Here is a 13886-nt window from a genome sequence, read left to right as displayed (position 1 = left end):
TCAAACACACTGCCATTGTGTTGTGTCATCTTGGCTGTGAGTGGAATGGCAGAGAAGTGGTGTCTTTTTAAAAATGATACCACTGTTATTCTGTAAAGCAGCCAGCAAGGGGTGATGTTGCAAAGAACAGTCCCTTGCTGATTGATCCTTGAAAAGCAGATATACTTCCGAAAATAGACATTGCCCTCTATTTTAAAAGTTGAAATCCCTGTCTGTTCCATAACATTGTATATTAAAATCAAATAACTTGCTTCGCTGTTTCTTGTGCTTATCACGACCCATTTGTAATGCATTATTCTATCCAGTTCAAAATCAAGTGTTTCTCTTGAATATTTTCTTGTAATATTAAGCCAAACACCTTTAAACACAGATCACTTTGTATACATCAATGCCTTTCTGAAGGCATTAATGGGACAACTCTAAACACCCTTCTGTGTATGCACAGACCTCCATGCATGATGCTTGGATGTTAGCAGTTTTCCCACTGTTTCTTATTTTGAGTTGATTTTAGCACTAGTGCTTGTAATACTAAACGCAAATCTCTGCTGTTTTAACATCAACTTTTTGACTCTCAGCAACTTTAAGAATGTAGGCAATCAAACCTTGTATGTGGAACTGTGTTTGTCAGTGCAGAATGCATTAATTAATATTGTTTTTAGCATCAGTTAGAAGCAAGCAAGTTACAAATGAATAATCCAATTGGTTTTTATTGGCCTTGAAGGACCCTACAATATCATGTAATTGGTCCAAATGCTTGCATCCTATCACATTGCATTCAGTACATTGTAGCAACTACTTGTGATGAACAGTGGCCTTACAAATAAACTAAATTTGGGGTTCCAGTGAATTAACAAAACAATTAGAGTAGATCTGTTGTGTTTGTTGTCCTACTCTGTCAATTGTAGCATTGTATGACATTCCTACATGCCAAATGGAATTGTTCAGTGCTAACAAGGATTAAAATGTTGGGTCTTTAAGATGAAATCCCCAAATCTACTGTCTGTTAAGATCACATTAATTTCAGCAGAATGTGTGTTGAGTGTAAGAATCAGGTTCTAGATCTGACTTGATCACATTTTATTTGACCAATTGAGGATTTTCACATTAGTTGGGAGTGCCTCATTGAATAACGCAGCATTCATACAGATAGAGATTTTGCCCATAAGTAAAGGTTAGGAATTAATTGATGTAATTCAGAAAATAGCAGTATGATGCTCAGAGGCATTTGCCCCTTTTTGTAAAACACCCCATCCCAGTGCTGCATGCTAAACTGCTTCCTATAGTGAAGAATCTTAAAAAGCAATTTGTGCTGTGGAATGAAGCGGGCCGTTTTTCTGTTTTTCCTTTCTTTTTAATGAACATCGTGGTTGTGTGCAAAAGAGATCTAAACTGTAGACTTCTATTTTGCATTTCAGCTCAAAAATTTGAATTAACATTTTGCGCATTAGCAGTTAAACAGAATCAGTTGCCTTCTGTGAAAGGAAGTGTTAATTATTTAAAACATTATTATCTGAAGTTGTTACTGGTAAATTTGTCATTTCCTCTGTTTCCATTCAAATGTGGGTTTTTAAAAAATATCACAAGTTTACATATACTTTGTTATACGGCAGTAATTGAACATGTGCAAGTTGCAGTTGTTGGCCACCAGAGGGCAGGAAGGACTATTCAATTATTCTCTAAAAATGCTATCCCGTGTTTTCAAATTAGCTTCCCGTATATTAACAAAAAGGAGTATAATGGCTGAGTTATTGTTTGATTTTCAGATAATTGGCATATTGCGTGAAGGAGACTTAATTTCACCCTTTAAAATTAAACAGGGAGATTTAAAAAGACATAAAATATTCATTAATGTTCAGTGATTATAAAGCAGTGGCATATATTTATTTTACCTTTATTACTGTTTCGATGGGAAAATACTGCAAATATTTCAGAAATCGAGTTGGCCATACTGACAAGTTGAAATGTTTAAGCAGTGTTAATGCAATCTACTCACACCTGATATCCTATGCAGAAAGATTCAAAATGTCTACATCAATTATTAAAGGAAATACTTAACATTCTAGGAATGTTTCAGGCCTCAAGACAACTATTGGATGCAACTGTCTCTCCAGACTCAGTTACTTGGAATATTTAGGAGTATTTTAATGCCTGAATGACTGGCAAGCAATACTTTTTAAATTTATTTTTCCATACTAAGTAGGGTCATGAATATTTTTGTAGTGAGCTAATGATAAATCTGTTAGATTGGTAGACATGAATTTATATTCCTCCCCTAGTTTCAGGCACTTTGATTTCCTTTTGGAATGTAGATTGAAGAGTGACAAAGAAACAAATGAACTGAAATTGAAATCCTGGTAAGAGAGCGGCTAAAAAAAATTAAGAAACATTTGCATGGGAGTTCCTTCTGCTCCCAGTTTGGCACTATGGTTCAAGAGAAAGAGTCTGTTTTTAAGAATGAGTGTGATGCAAGGTGACACTACGGTAACTTTATGCACTGGTAGACTGCAGAACCTATGCTGGTCCTGAATTTAGGTACGAGACCAGCCTACCTGAAAATTAAAGTCTTATGTTGACTGGAGGTCTTTTAACTGTGCATTCCTGCTGCATAGACACAGTCTTAGAATATAGATGGGGTTGACAAAAACACATGTTTTATTTGGGTAGTCTTCTCCCAGTAAATTTCAGAATGGCAAGATGTAGTGTGTGTTAAATTGTTTTATATCTCCCTCCTTTGATAAAAGATTTAATTAGCAGTTCATGGTGCTGAAATGAAACATCAGTTAATGCAGGATCTCTAAAACTGGGACCGTAGGGAACTGTCTTACATCGTGTCAGACCATTAGTCCATCTAAGTCAGTATTGTCTACACCAACTGGCAGCCGCTGTCCAGGGGTTCAGGTGGGGGGCCTTTCCCAGCCCTTCTTGGAAATGTCAGGGATTGGACCTGGGAACTTCTGCACGCAGACGAGATGCTCTGCCACAGAGCTGTGGGAAATGAAGTGGGCGAGAGAGTAGGAGTCAAAATTTGGAAACAATGATTCCACGTTGGCCTATTGGGCAAAATAATCTTTGTCACAAGTTTCAGATGTATTTATTTATTTAGGGTAAAACTATGTGAGGATGATGAAATGCGTATCTATTTGTAATTTATGAGTTCTATGTTTCCATTTCATAAGTGTGTTTTTTAAAATCCTTAACACTTGCAACAGGATAGATACATGATTTAAGTTTCAGCATATAAACATGTTAGTGTTGCAGTAGCGCATAGGTGGCTGCTCCCTCTATCCCTTGTAACAAAGCACAAGGTAACACTTGAATCACTGCTGTAGGTCTGGCGCCTGGTCCTATGCTTATCTCTTGCTATATGACAGAAGATAGAATGGGGCACAGGAATTAGCACCATAGAAGGATATATTGGTACAACTGTGTGGAGTAGAGCACTATACTTTGAATCATTCTCCATCTGAACACGTGGGAGTTACTGAAAATCACCATTTCCTATAAGAGTAAAATTTCATGAAACAAATTTGTGATGTTCAGTGTATTTTGTCTTCAGAAGCTCCAAACAGTGAACCTGCTTCCTTGGTGGTGGTGGTTTGTTTTTTAAATTACAAATATGCATACTGGGTATCATAAGGGGATTTCTCTAAAACTAAATTAATTGTTTTATATGAATATATCACATTGACTTTCTGGAACAGGATTAAAACTCAAAGCAGCAATACTTAAAAAAATGTCAAAACAGAAGTTCTGATTTATGTCAAATTGGAGCATCTTTTTCTTTCAAGTTATTTTAGCCTCCGAATATTAAGGGAAACAATAGTAAGGGAAACAAGCATATAGAAATCAGTTTAATTCATTTTAAAAGTGTTTCAGCTTGTGATTTTCAGCTGCTTTTAAGAATTAATAATGTAAGCTGCAGTTTAGCTAGATAATCTGAAAGTCTGGTGTCCATGAAACATACACTAGGGCTTGAGAAAGAGATGTCATACCCTGTAGCAGCTGGTCCAAATCTAGGACGGAATATAGAAAAAGGAAAGTCTTAAGATGAACCATTCTAAGTCAGGTCATCAGGGGCAACTTCAAGTGTAAATATAAGAGAAAGGCCTATAGTATATAAGTTATCCAATCTACTACTTGTTCCCGACTTGTGGAGGGATTTGTATGTCTTGGAACTCTTTTCAGGCTGCTCAAAGAGGATTGATAGGATAAGAGAACAAAAAATGTGCAGGAGAGAGAATACTCATATCTCTGGATCATTACCTGTTACAAAAGGGGATTTGAGCAGCTTGGGAGGGAATGTCTAGACTAGGGATGGCATTCAACCAAATTTTACTCAAGAGTACACCCACTGAAATTATTGAGCAGGATTGTGTTAGATCCATTAATTTTAATGGGTCTACTGTGAGTAAAACTTAGTTGAATAATGCCCTGAAGTGGACAACATGGTTCTCTCCAGATGTTGGGGTACAACTCCCAGCCAGCATGGCCAGTGGTCAGGGATGATAATAAATGTAATTCAGCAACATTAGTGTTTCCTTTTGTTGGTCTAGATCACATTATAGACCATAATGTCAGGAAAGGCTTTGCTGGATCAAACTTAAGGCCATTTAATTGAGCATCCTCTTCTCTCAGTAGCCAATCAGATGCTTAGGGGAAACCACAAACAGGGACTGAGTTAAGCAGCCTTATCCCCAGTTGTGCCACACACCCCCAGCAACTTGTATTCAGAAGCATGCCATCTATGATCCTGGCAGTAGGGCACAACCATCATGGTTAGTAGCTGAATCTTCTGCAAATATTTCTAAACACCTTTTAAAGTCAGCCAAGTTGGGTGACCACATCCCATGGTGGCAAATTCCACAGTACTTCATTTTGTGTGTCCTGTATCTTCCAATATCCCTTTTTTTCTATGCCATGCATAATATTATACCTGCCTATCATGTCATCCCCCCCCACCTTACTCCACTTTTTCTAAACTAAAAGTCCCATATTTTGGTCACCCTTTTTCTGTACCTTTTCCAGCTTTACAATATTATTTTTAAAGTAAGGTGAGAAGAACTGTACACGCCAGAATTGCCACACCATGGATTTGTATAACAGCATTATGATATTGCCAGTTTTGTTTTCAATCCCTTTCTAAAGATCCCTAACATGGACTTGGCCTTTTTCACAGCTGCTACACACTGGGTTGACATTTTCATCAAGATATCTACCATGACTCCAATCATTCTTTCCTGGTCAGTAACTGCCAGTTCAGACCCTACTAGTTTTTTATGCAAAGCTAGGATTCCCCCTTGCTTAGATTGATTTGCATTTACCATTTTAATGCCCATTCGCTAAGTTTGGAAAGATCCTTTCGGAGCTCTCACAAATCCCCCTTTGTTTTTTACCACCCTGAACAATTTGGCATCACCAGCAAACTTGGTGATCTTCCTGCTCGGCCGTAACTCCAGCACTTTTATGAACAAGTTTAAAAGCACAGGTCCCAATATGATTCCTTGTGAGACCCGATTTGTTACATGGTTTTGTTGGGAAATTGTCCATTTATACTTATTATCCGTTTCATGTTCTTTAACTAGTTACTGCACCTTTGGAGCAACAGGACTGATAGGTCTCTTTTATATCATCTTATCATCTTATATCATAGTGCATTTGGCAGGCTTCTTAGGCTCCTCACCTAAGGTTGAGAGGGAGTTATTTAAGAGGCAAAGACTCAGAAAAAACGGTGGTAGCTGATTTTGTTTCAGATTGTTTCTTCTAGCTGCTTTCCAGGTGGGCTAGAAAACTAAAGCTGATGGAAGACTTGACTTGGGGAAGAAGGTGCATTAAGCTTCCAATTTTCACACCATGTCAGCCAATATCTTATATCAAGAACTGTTTATTTTGTTTATTTCATAAAATTTATACAGCCCTTGGTTGTTGTTTTTTAACCCTCAAAGCAATTTCCAGAGAGAATAAAGCAATACAATTATCAGTAAAAAGAACAAAAACACCACCCATAAAACAACTCTGTAAATCATTCAAAACTATTTCATTAGCTGCTAAGAGTTTGGGGTATAGGGGATTCCCAAAATTACATCTTTAACAGGATAAGAGGGGCAGGTTCATGGTGTTACTAAGTTTCAAGAATAATGGGATTCATCAACTCTTCACAGTGATCCAACATCTGCTTCACAAAAGGGGCAATCAAGCCAATATTGGATTTACAGGGAGGTCTTCATATTTGAAGTAATGCTGATAAGGTGGGATGTGCAAGTCATAATTAGATCTCAAAAGTCAGTTGAAGCATTTCTAGATGATGATATTTCATTGTGGTGGCCATGTAAATAATACTTTCCCATTCTGATTTGATAGGTATTGTCTCAGGTTTGTGTATGGCCACAGGCACTTCTAGTATAGAAAGGATGTAAAGGTTTATCTATCCGTATCCAATATATTAAGAAATGTTTTATTTATTTGCCTTAATGGATTATTTAGAATAGTAATGGCCATCATTACCTAACCAGCCTCTTAGTCATACCTTTTTGATAAAGTAGGGTAGAAAAGCAGTTCAGGTCTCCTGCCTCAAAACCCACAAATTTTCAGCTAAAGAAAGAATTACCTGATAAGAAGTTAGTGCATAGAATTCCAGAGAATGGTTGTCCTGTGCAACTACTTTTATAAGTCTGTGGAACACTAAATTAGGATCAGAATCTTCACATGGCTCGAACCGTTGTTCCTTTGTAGTAGTGGCCCTGAGGCTGTAGGGCAGGGATGGAGAATCTATCATCCCTGACTATTGGCCATGCTGGCTGGGGTTGATGACTTGGAGCCAAACAGCATCTGGAGGACTATGGTTTCCCTTTTTCAGCTGTAGGATGACTTCCCTGAGAAAGGAAGTTGTGGCAAAACACCCCTGTTTTGTTTGACTTTTGAGCTATCCAGTTAGGCTATGAATTGAGCTGGGACAATTAGAAATCAGTAGATACAATTTGGTGTTACTTAAAGATAGAACAAAAAGTATCTTTAGACAATTATTATTCATACTTACTGTATGGCGTGCCTTTCAACAAATGGCCCTAGGGTGGGTTTTCTGGGGGGACAGAATTAAAATAAGCATAGTGTACAATTATAATCCTAAAATCAAACTATAAAAATAATTAATATAGGAATAACAAAATAGCAGTACAGAGCAACCAGCAGTGCAGAAGAACAGAAGGCACTCACTCAACCAAAAGAGTAAAGAGATGCATCTTGATGAGTTGTCAAAAGCATACAGTGATGGTGCAGTGTGCACCTTATAGGGTAGGTCCTTCCAGTCCGGGGGGGCACCACAAAGAAGGGCCCCCCCCACACCATTCAAACCACAGAAGGTTCAACCTCGCTTGCTGATCTTAGCACCAAGGCTGGTTATGGGAGGAGGCACTCCTTCATATAATTGCACCCAAGTTGTTTATGTCAAAGTTAATACTTTGAATTGCACCTCTTAGTGAATTGACAACTGGTGCAAATCTTTGGAAGCTGCATTTGCGCTAGTTGCAGCTTCCAGTCTTCAAGGGCAGCTCCACATAGAGCGCATTGCAGTAGTCCCATCTGGAAGTTACCAGAGCATGTATCACTGTGGCCAAGCTGTCTTAAGTTACTGAGTTTCTGGGATTCTTGAGTTTCTGGGAAAGCAATCTATAAATGTTTTAAACAAATCAATAAATTTAAACAGGTCAGTCTACAGCAAGTTCTAAGTAGCTACTGTAGGTTAGAGTCAGGTTCTACAGGACTGAAAGTGCTCCCAGGAATGACAAGTGTTGGTCTAACAAAGCCCAAAGCCTAGTGAGCTTTTATATCCTCAAGCAAGGTTTCCCATCTGTAGGGAATTTGTCAATGCAACCATTGAATGGCATTGGATTTTACCTTCTTCCAAAGGGACCCTGAGGAGAATAAATTGGTTAGGGTGATGCAAAGTGACTCCTTACTAAAAGTTTTGATCTTCTACATTAACAGTCTGGTAACTCAATGTCTTTTCTTAAAGACATATTTTAAGATATTTTCCAGCAGATTCAAGAACTATGAGAGTTAGAGTGCAGGCTCAAGATATTTAGATGAGGATTCACTGTCAGAGAACATGGGGGCTGCATCTGAATTATGGTGTTTGACATGGTGCAACACATGATGGAACATCAACAAATTGTTGAAGTGCAAAAGGAGATCAGACCAAGGGGGGGGTGCAGGGGGAAAATGGTGGTTGTATGCTGTGTGCCACCTTGCTCAGTGTTTCAGACCAATGGGTTGATACCACCTGTATATTAAGCCACAGATCCTGGTTTAATACACTGAACAAGACAGAATATAAAGTTGGCTTAATATTGTGGCTTGTTTGAATTTCATTAACTATAGTTCTGAATTCTTGCAGAATGGGGAAGCTATGGTTAAGTGCCAAATTCAGGTTTGTTTTGCCACTGATGTAATGGGAAGAGTGAAGTGGCAGAAAAGGGGCTGCCTGCATGTAGGTCCATGCTGCATGTGGTACATAACCTGGATTATTAAACTTTGTTTTCATGTGACCATTGTGAGTAAAGAACTGGAGGGTGGTAGAAATTCTGGATTAACTGGGTATTGCGTTATGTGTTACACTCATGGATAAAGTATCTTTTTTATTTGGCCACCATCCTACCTGCCGCTTACTATCCTGTATCAATCTAGTAAATTTACACGACATCATTGACTCTTAAGAGGTGGTGGTGGTGGTAAAAGGGAATAACGATATGATTATTTGAGACTTATGTAAAATGAATGTCTTAAAGTGGTATCAACAAAGTTCCATAAACTACATCAGAAACCATAGATACATTGTTTGTGGTGCAGAGTGTTTTGGGTGTGTTTTTTTGTATATTTGGATTTTTTGTGTGTGCAGTCCTTCCTGTATAAAGGAATGCTGCTCCTAAAGGATCTCCTAACTATCAGGGGGGTGGTAGCTCTGGTGGGAAGATGGTAGCTGGAACCCCCTGTGCCTACATGGATGATAGCTAATAATTTTATTGGATCCCTGCCATTGACTGGAGCTTCTATAGATCAGAGATCATTTTTGTTTGGTTTCGTTGATCTGAACTGTGCTAGGATGTCAGTATAAAATAGTTCTTATGAAATAACATTCAGTGGCAGAAAATGATTTGTATTGGTTTGTAGAAACTGCGTCAGACCTTGAACTTTATTTTTTTCATGTTCTTTTGCCATATCTGTAGAAAATGTAGATATTAGCAATAAGCCAATCAATGTATTGAAAAGTAGACCTAATCTGCACACAAAGTAATTGGAAGAATATCTGGGGTTTTCCACATTCAACTTACCCAGGTAAGGGTAAGTAAGGTTCCTTAACAGCAAAAACTCTGTGCCAACTCCAAATCTACATAGGTGCTCACACCCACCAGCCAGCACTGCATGTGGGTACCCCAATAAGATACCGGTTTACTCAGCAGAGAGGAAAGAATTTACAAGACTAAGTCTAGTCTCTCACCATGCCTAACAGCTGGTCAGCACTATTTATAGTAACCAAATGGGGCTTGCATGCAGTTTCCTGGTGCTGAATCTGGCAGGGTAATTACATTAAAAGGAGTTGGTTTGTGCCTATTTCCCATTCAGCTAGGATCTGTATGCAACGAGTTGCTTCAACAACTATATGACAACACCCACCCTTGGACACAGGGGCATAAAACAATATTAGAAAATATAATTTTGTATATTGCCTTTTTTAAATTTACCAGTAATAAGTCTTTGTGTTCCATGACTGTATCCAAAAAGAAAGGAAAATTTTGTGGTTTTTTCTTTGAACAGCAGAACCCTCCTTCCCCCCAATATTGCCATACCACAAATCAATTTTGGAAATCTATCAGGGTGTTATTCAGCTAAGTTTTACTCAGTTGGCCCACTAAAATTAATGAAGATGACTAAGTTATGGACATAAATCTCAGTAGTTCTACTCTGAGTAAAACTTAGTTGAATGTCACTCTTTAGTTTCCAAAGCTGGTTACCATTTGACATGGAATATGCTCTTCAAGAGAGACAAAGTGTATAAACTTTATTGACTTTATTGAATCACCTTTATGATTGTTTAATCCTGGCCCTTAGTTGTACCTCTTGGATGGAACGTTAATTTTTAATCAAAAATTATTTTAAAACAGATGAATAAATTTTCTTTTTACTTCTTTTTCGCTTTAGGAAAGCTAAACTTGTAGAACTGAGTATTTTTAGTGAAGGGAGTAGATTGTAGGATGGTTTTGAAATATTATGCCTATATCGTCAAGTAATACCCAAGGCACACATTTTAAAAATTCCTAACTGTACTCTTGAAACACAGTGTGAGAATTAGCAAATCGTTTCAACATGATAAGTTGTGCTTTTCAAAAATCAATTCAATTCATGCTAAAAAGGGAACATAACAGGCTGTGAACATGGCCCCGAGTCATCTTAGTCTTCAACAACTGCATGTGAACGAGAATATATTAGTAAATGTATTTTGTAGACCAGTAGCACATTGCACAGCAGGTAAGAAAAGAGACCTTGCAGGTAATGAACCCACTATGTGTATCTGTTTGGATGGGACAGATCTGAGATGCTTAGAATATACTAATGTCTGGGTGTAGTTTGGCGTGGTAAAGGTATAGGTATATCTGTGCAGCCATGATTCCTTATGGACTTTTTAATACATAACTGAAACAATGAAGCCGATATAACGAAAGGCATTAAAAAACAACCACACTTCTAATTATTAGATAAAGCATTGTATTGCTAGAATATATTTCATAACCTGTAATTCGTGTTGCTGATTACTTCGAAAGGCGTAGCTTTTAAATAAACCATTTTCAGTTATCAGAAACTAATAAACCAAGACATATTTATATGCAAGAAAAGGCAGAGAGTAAATAATTGCACTGGTGACCAATACTGTAATAATCCTGTTTTACAATATGCACTTGACAGGTTGTAATAGTGCTAATTGAAGAGACTAATTCACACTTGCTTCATTCTATTCAAAGGCAAAATCAGCAGCTTGTTTTGCTTTTGACCAGATGGTCCTGATGAACACCTACTGTGCACTTTAAGTGCTTTACTAGAATTACAAAGGCTGGGGGGCTGCGTCCAACTCGGAATGATTTGAGAAGAAGAGGGGGAGAAACCCCTTCAGTGCTCAATGGATTTGGTGCAACTAAATTAATTCTAGTGGGCCCATTACACATTGAGCCCCTTTTCAAAGTCCTGAGCCTTCTCGTTTGTTCTGTAGCAACGAGAAAGTGAAAGGCAGATTACTGCAAACAGAAATAAAAAAAACTGCTCTGAAAGGGAGAAAAGAGGCCTTGAAGCCTTTTCATATCATTTTGGGTTTTTCAAGTGCGTTATTTTTGGGGAGGGTGGATGTCTGAAAAGCCAATTGGGGTTTTTTTGTTTTAAAGTGCGCTATTTAAGTACCATGAATATAAAAGCAAGAGCAACAGTTGACTGAGTTTACTGTGGTAAAGCTTTGTGTCCCAAGGATGAATCAAATTCATTATAGTTGGCTCTTTGTATTTTAATATGAATGTGAGGTTAGTTTCACAAGACTGTGTCTGTTTAGGATAATTATAATTTAATATTTTCCTTTTTTTGGTAAAATTAGCACAGTAGAGGTCTGAAATTCCAACCAGAAGCCAGATTTTTTATTATTAATAATCATCATCATAATTTTTTTTAAAAAAAGAAATCAGACTTTGAAGTATCCGGAGAGTTTAAAACTCAAAAGGATGCTAATTTCCAATGAAAAGAGAGGCTTTTTCCAATTGCATTGAAGCAGAGATTATTATAACTAATTAGAAGTCACACATCTGTTAGTCTTTGGTTTGTGAGCACTTGTGTATGGCTCCATGTATGTATATGTGTATGTGTGTGCATGGAGAAAGTTATATATGTTAGAGAGAGAGAGAGAGATGCACAAATACCTGTTTTTCGTAGTCCAAATCATACATGTTTATGTATAAATGGCCATGTTATTTAATGTTAGAAATACATAGTCATGGATGTTGTTTTTGGACATATTAAAATATCATATATATATCCTTTCTTTAAAAAAACCCAGCAACTCGGCCTTCAAGGCTCCTAAATTGGGCCCTAAGTTTGCTAATCGCTTTACAGAGAACTGTAATAAAAAAAGTAAGCCAGTATTGCAATTAGTCAAAAACTTTTGAAATGTTCTTTAACGTAAACCTGACAGTATAATGCTTGCTTTTGAAAGGGTGTGAAATGATAAAAGTGTACAACTGCAGTTCACAAATAATCAGGGTGGTCAGAATTGCAACACTTATGCCATTTCCTTTGTAAGTGAATGTGTGTTTAGATGAAATATGTGTAAAGATTAAACTTGAAATCTAAGTTTCTGTGATACATTTTATAACACAACATTATTATTTTTTTCATTTGGTAAATATGTAGACACTTTGCATTAAAAAAAACCCCTGAATAAAATAATAATTTTTAAATTATTTCAACGTGCTTTTAAAATATGCCTGTATATCAAACATAACGTCTTGAGGAGGTGGGGGAGGAGATAGGAGAAGAAAGGGAAAAGAGGGTTGATTTTTGATGTACAATTAAAATGCAAGGGGGAGAAGCCTTATTCCCCTCTCCCAATACTGTCTTTTAGGTAACAATGATTAGCCTTATTAATCTGGTCATTTTTCACCTTGCCTTTTAAAAGTAGATTTGAGAAGAAGATGACTTTGTACCATCAAACAATCCAATTATATTGATAAGTAGGGAGGTGCTAATGAACTGTTAACTCTGACAAAAGTTTTCTGTAAACTTGAGTTAAAAATAATCACCAATTTGAAAGTATTCATTAAGAGATATTTCTAATTGCTTTAAAAGTTAAAGTATGTGTATGTGTCGAGTATTGTAAATGTATGCATACAAAGAATAACAAACAAATATGGTTAGGATAAATGTGAAAGAAATATCCCACAGTGTCGTGAGGCCCTAGATTTTTTTAAAATAAACATCATTATGGGAATCAGTTTAAGCCTGTATTTAAATTTTTACTGGCTCCTGATCTTACAACATGCTGTCTTTTTACTAGTTGGGCATACGTATACTATTAAATGCCATGACATATTGCATTAATGGTATCAGGGCAATTCACAGGTGAGAGTCAGTTCAGTGTGGCTCTACCAGTCACTAACATTAGCATGTAAACTACCACCATAATATTATTACAGTTGTACCTTAGTATCACATTTTCTCTGATCTGAACAGTCTGCTTACTATCTATCTTCTATCTAAAGTGTTAGTTCTGTGAGGCATGAATGCTGCTTTGTTTTCAGCTGTAAATAGAACTTAAATAATCCAAGATGGTATCAGAGTGTACTAATTGCACCTACCCATTTTGAAACGTGCTTTTATTATAAGAATAAAATGCCCTAAAAACTCTTTGTAGCAAAGTTATTCATTTGTCAACATATAAAAATCATGGGTGTAGATTAAACCACCACGAAGCTCATTTAAAGGGTAATGCAGCCTCATAATCACCCCCAATAAATCCCTGTTACTGTTTTTAAAGCTCTCAGCAAACATTTGCAATAAGTGGCCAAATTTATGCCTTGCTTTGTGGTTGTTGCGTGACCAGACAGAGTGGCACAGGATTGTTTTAAGATTTTTACAGCTGCAAGGGAAAAGCATCTGTTCTTAGAAAATCCAGCATTGTTTAATTTTGACACTGACTCTTCCATGCTGTTTGTACCAGGGTCTGGATTAGGTGGCACTAAGATGAAATTTCTTTTAAGTTGCTTCCAAATGCAGCTGTCACCATACATGGCCTGGTAGATAAAGCAAAGACGCTACAGCTAAAACAAGCATCTTTGTGCTGGGTCATCACAGTAGAAAAGCTA

The 13886-nt window shown here is 37.2% G+C and overlaps 1 protein-coding gene across 1 annotated transcript in view; it reads left to right on the top strand.

The window, feature by feature from the left end:
* FAF1 (Fas associated factor 1) overlaps positions 1–13886 on the top strand; it is a 171291-nt gene that overhangs the window by 47456 nt on the left and 109949 nt on the right. The window lies entirely within an intron of this gene.

The sequence above is a fragment of the Podarcis pityusensis genome (genome assembly GCF_964106645.2).
Source record: "Podarcis pityusensis genome assembly, chromosome: 6".
In the NCBI taxonomy this organism is placed as follows: domain Eukaryota; kingdom Metazoa; phylum Chordata; class Lepidosauria; order Squamata; family Lacertidae; genus Podarcis; species Podarcis pityusensis.
This window is presented reverse-complemented; position numbering and strand designations above follow the sequence as displayed.